Genomic DNA, 6,108 nt, shown 5'->3' on the forward strand with positions numbered 1-6,108 from the left:
TGCATGCTTGGGCAGCACAATACTTGATTTTTTAAGCAAAACACTGAAAATACAGTATGCAATAAATGCATGGGGAGCTCTTTACAATGACAGGGTGAACAAGACCGATAAAATTCCTAGTAGGATACAAGCTAGTCCCCAAACTTATGTGCACTGTGTCTTTCATTTTTTTCTCTACTGTGCTTAGCCACAAAGTTTGTAAATGTATAAGGTTGTCAATGACAAAGTAAAAATGAAGGTAAAAAGAAAATTGTGCAAATTCTTAAAATTGTATAAGTTAAATATGTGAATTTTAAGGATTGACTGTACATCTTTAACCAGCATTTTAAAATATTATGTGGTTAAAAATTAAGGTCAAATGGGCTTATGGTAGTTCAATTAGCTGCCACAGACAGCAGATATGAAAAATGCATTGATTGTTCTACTATTGTTAGTTGTGAAGGCTCTGTGGGTAATTGTAGTTCAAATTTCTTAAACATAAAATTTCTTGAAATATTTACCTAATAAAGAATGTCACACATGTGCGAGTAGGAGGCAGCTAAGGGCCTGAGTAATAATAATTCCACGCCAGACTAATGACTTTACTTCCACTCCCGGCGCTGATGAAAACGTCACTTCTGGTTTCAATTCAGATGATGATGTCACTTCCAGTGTTTGCGCCTCTGATGACATCACTTTTGGTTCTGGCGCTGAAGACGCCATTTCCTGTACTGGCTAATTAAGACGCCATCTTTGATACCATACCCTCAACAAAATACAGGGTGGCTGCCCCAAACCTTCATTATGTCTTTGACTCAATCTATGTTGTAGCATTATATTTACCCCAGGAAAAACAAGACAAAAATATTGAGTTTTTCTAGCAAGAAAAACAGAAACCTGTAGAAGTACAGTAGAAAACATATGTCTAGTGTCCACTGCTGCATTGATGCAGATCAGTACTCGTTCTTTGTGTGATGCATTTTCAGACAGTCACCAACGTACAGCCCGATGCTGCAATCAGGACAACAGAAGCAGGTTTCTTTCATCACTTTTCTTATTGACTTCAATATTTCTCCTGACATGAACATTGCCAGATGCCACATTGAGAACAGTACTTAGGGGGCTAATGTGTTGCTTGTCCTTGCACTTGATTGCTTTGCCTTTTGTCATGCAGCTACTGCCTGTTACACCATCTTGCAGCTTCATGCAAATTAATTCACCTGGCATTTAATGGCGGTTTGGTTGCACAGTTCCATATCATGCATCAGTTTCACTTTCCATGTCAACATCTTATGGCCAATTCACGTTGCCATTCCTATCGCTTAATTCAAGTGATATGTTTAGTGTCAGTTTGTTCTCTGCCCACTTCATGAATATTGATGAGTTACTTTAGAGTAGTAAAACACAGAAATGTTCATGATTTATTGTAGCATTATGTTATTTCATCCACAAGATGGTAGCAGAACGCTATACTGAGAGTTATTTGGTCTTAAAAATTGAAAGTAGATAATTACACATTACCCTGAATCTGACTCAAATTTAACCGTATTTTCATTCAGGGTTAAAGCCAAGGAGGTTGTAGCAATCGCCCGATACGGGAACGCAATTCCTACACTTCACGACCTGAGAGGGAAGAGGAGGATATTTGAAGGATAAAATAGCATTACCATATTCAGTCCTCGGCCCTTCTTGTCCCCTATGCACGCTCTTAAATAACTGGCAAAAAAATCTAAATCAGAAAAAAAGTGGGACTGATAAATAGAGAGCTCATTTGTGATCCCATTTCCCCAGACGCCCTCCCCTGTGGCCAAATCCTATCCCCTGGTTTGATACAGACAATAAAGAAAAATAAAAAACGTAGTCCACATATACGGAGAAGAAACCTGCAGTTCAGTTCCGACAGTAAGACATGAGGGAACACAACAGTCCTGTGGCGAAAACGGTTTCTCTGCTGGCTATCATGAAGAAATGCACTCACGAGTCCGACTCACCAAACAGGAGTACCCGGAGATCACCAGACCCTGGCCTCTTCTCGGGGATTCATCACACTGATTATTTCTTCAGGATGGCTACCCACAAATAGCAGACGTCCCTGGGTGAAGTCAGATCCTGATGATTCTTAAAGCATATATAGTCGCCTCCTTGCCTTCAGCCTTTTCCTTCCTTTTTCCTCCTCCTTCCTTGATCCGCCATTCCCCTTGAAAAGAAAAAGTTTCCCCCCGAAACATCTTTTCCCCTCTCAGTTGTTATGGAAACATGACGCCAGCAACCGACACCTGGACTATTTACCGGGCGGGATCCTCCCAGCACTGGGTTGTCCTCAAAAGTGCCTGAAGGGCTATTTATAGACACCCTCCCAGCCACATTATAAAGTGTCAGACAGTCCAGAAGGCCAACCCGACTGACAAGTTATGTAGTCATGCTACAAGGTTAAGGTGAATCACTTACAGCAACAAGCCATGATGGATACAACGTCAAGGTAGGCATTTTGCTGATACATTAAAATGTCAGAGAAACATTGAATTATTACAATCTTCTTTCTGATAATACAGCAGTGAAGTTGTTTTTGGTGTAATGTAAATGCTGACTACACACTTTTTTATTGTATGTTATAATGAGTAATAGAGTCACACTTCGGAAACTCCTTTCCTTTTCCATTTATTTCTGCATAAGTTGTTCTCATTCTTTACTTTTATGGGCACAAAGATCACTAAATTACTTGGTATGATTTCCAGCAGCAGAAGAGGGGTGTTTTAGTATAACAGAGAATTATGCAACCCACTGCTGCCATTTTTACAGGCAAAAGGCATAGCTGTAAAAGCAGCTCTATTGCCATTTCCATAACTTGTACTGTGGGTCTGTTTTTCCATCAGACATGGCTTTTAAATGAATGGAGAGGAGAATGTGCAAAACATAGGGGAAGTAGCCTCTCTCAAGGTAAATGAAAACAACAATTCCATAATCCATAACTGAATTTGTACAGAATATTTCTGTTTAAGTTAGGCAAGTCTGACAATTCTCCAATGCTTTTCAACTGGAGTTTTTTGAAATTTGATATAATTCTACTCTATGCTGTGTTTAAGAAATCTTAATAAAAATGGAAGTTTCATTACACATTTTCTTGAAGAATAAGTGTGCCAAATTTCAACAAAATTGGTCCACTGGGAGTCAAGTTGCTTAATATGGACAGACTGACAGACATAACAATGACAATAGATGCTTTTCACATTATATGCAAATAGAAACAGATATAAACAGCTGAACACAGATTTGAACCTTATATTCAGTATACATGTTGTGGTATTTGTATTTTTGGTATTTGTTAAACTGTATTATACTGTACACTGTAAATTACAGCTAATTTTCCTATGCTACTCCCCACTCACAGTGTTGCATTTACAATTCCTGTGTCTTATTTATTGTAGGTATCTTCTTATGTGCAAATGTCAAGTGACAAACAGTGATTTTTGTAAAACAGTGCTCTGTTCCAGTTACGGATGTAATGTACTGAAACATGGAGCGGTGACTACCTCAGCAGTAGCTTCTGGCATGGAGCCTGAGCCAACCACAAAACAGCATTACTATAAATGAGTGCAATTTATTTAAAGCTACTGATGTGTATTTATACAGTATATCAAGTGACTGATGTATGCATAATGGTGTAAAGCAAGTATTATAGTTTTGTGTATATATAGTTCTTCTTAAAAAATGTTATCTTTTCTTATAAATTTTTCTTTGGCTCTTTACATTTTTTTTCTATAGAGAATTTATTCAGTTGAATTTGTTGTAGGCTATTTTGGTTTTGTCATGGTCGCCGCCATTTTGTGAATTTGATTGCAAAGACAGAGGGTTGCTTTGCCAAGTGGGCATTACTCAGAAATCATAGGTTAATAATGTCATCATAGTGTCAGTATTTAAGTGGATGCTGCAGTACAGAAAGCAATCCAAGATTGTAGATTTTCATACTTTCTAAAAAAAATTCTCACGTTCGTTTTGCTGTTTGTTAATTTGGTATTTTGGCTTTGGCAATCTGTACTAAAAGTCTTTTTAGTTCTGACCTTTTCTTTGTTGCTTGACTACATTTTACCTCCTGGTCCTTAATATTTGCCCTAGTGGCCTGACATGTTTTCAACTGACAGAACAAAAAGGTTGTATTAAATTGCTTTTTGTGAAGATCAGGCATCAAATCAACAACAACTACACTTTTTTGTAGAACCTTTGAATAGCAAAAATGCGCACAACATTTTGTGTGAATGTTCATACAGTCAACCATGATGTAGTAAGGAGAAAAGGATTTAGACCTTGCCTAACGTCATGTAATGAGAAATGTCCCATTGCTTTCATGTAAGTTGTCTGAACTGTTAATATCTCAAAGTGACTTATGGCAAGTTCAGGTACTGTGATATTTTTGTGCTGTGGAGAACCGACTTATGCCTTTCATTTCAGATGCTGTTTTAATGCTGGAGAAAGCAGGAGGGGGACAGGAGATTTTACTGGTGAAAAAAGGGAGCACAGTAAAATTAGTAATACAATGTGTGCTCAAGACATTAAAATGCTGACTGAATTCATCCATCACTGCCCAGGAAAGTAAGATACATCATCCTGGCTGACTCAGCAACAGAACTGATTCACCCTATACCAAGGTTATTATAGTTAACGAAAACTGAAATCAAAACTGAAACTATTGTTAAAAAAACATTTTCGTAAGCTGAAATAAAATAATTAACAAAACTGAAATGAAAAACTAAAACTAAATGAAACTATTAAAGTAGCTAGAAAAACTAAATGAAATAAAATAATTTACTAAAAATATTTTTAGTTTTCATTTTTGAATGAATATTAATGCCATTAGTCTTTAACCCTTATAACTTATAACTCTAAAACAGAAAGTAATCCACTAGGAGCCGCCCGCATGTATTCATCCAATGAACTCCGGCTGGTGAAGGGCGGGTGTTTACAAAGCATTTGCGGTGACAGAGCAAACTGAATATGGGAGCATAAAGCGTGCGAGATAGAAAGCAATTTACTGTGCTGCCTTTCTTTGCGCTTGTTGTATATCAAATTGTAATTCAAACACCTGAAATCGGAAATGTGCTGGTCAACAAAACCTTTACTGCATGGACAAAAAAATCACAAGTGAGTAACGTTTCAGTTTATTACTCAGGTGCCTACTTTCTGTTGTCAACCTGCCACTTCGCACAGGAGAAATTCTTTTTGAAAATACTTACTGATCAAGAGACTGATGATCATCATACAAGATCAGCATACTGTATTTTTACTGTCCAATCACTTTTGCTTTATAAAATTCGTTTAACAACGAAGCGATACAAGCCTTGTAAAATTCCTGAGTTGGTACCATCTCTGCTGAACTACAGGTAGGTAGGAGAAGAGAGTCTGCCAACTGTTGAAAAACAAAACATATTAATGTGATTTGTATTCTATATTTGTTAATTTATCTTTTTTTTAGTTTATATTCAAAGGTCATAATCCAGTACCAGAATTATGTTTTAAAATATTTGTCCCCCTTTTTTCAATTTTTCTGTCTTCAAATTTCAAAGTAAGATCAGAAAAAATATAGAAATAAAAACTAATATAAAAAGGCAAAACTATAATAACCTTGCTCTGTACCGATGTCGTTTTTATCATTCATCCTGAATGCTGATAAATTCAAATAAGGAATCAAGTGTCAATGTGACATGTTCCATATGTGGACAAGCTGGAGCTGCTTTATCCAAAGATGAATGACTTTAATATTTTAAACCTGTGGCCGCAGGTGTGCTAGTGGTGCTGTCAGGTATGAGGTGAACTTGATTCACCTGTAGAGGTTGAATAAACCAAGCCACTAGACTCTTGAGCAGTACATAACTTTAAAGCATGGCTGAAGATATGTCAAACAGGTACAAGTTAAGGTTATTTTATTCATGCTCATAATACAAAAGGTAAGTTCAAAAAACAGAAGAAGGCAAGTGGAAAATTCAGGCAATTAAAAAACAGGGAAAGATCAATGAGCACTAGATTCAGAAGATACCAGAAACATGAATGGAAATGATTGCCATGGGATACGAAGAGGATTTAAGTTATTATGCTATACCATTGGGGAAAGAGCTTATTGGCATAAACGTCATGATC

The sequence above is a fragment of the Polypterus senegalus genome, chromosome 1 (assembly GCF_016835505.1).
Source record: "Polypterus senegalus isolate Bchr_013 chromosome 1, ASM1683550v1, whole genome shotgun sequence".
NCBI lineage: Eukaryota > Metazoa > Chordata > Cladistia > Polypteriformes > Polypteridae > Polypterus > Polypterus senegalus.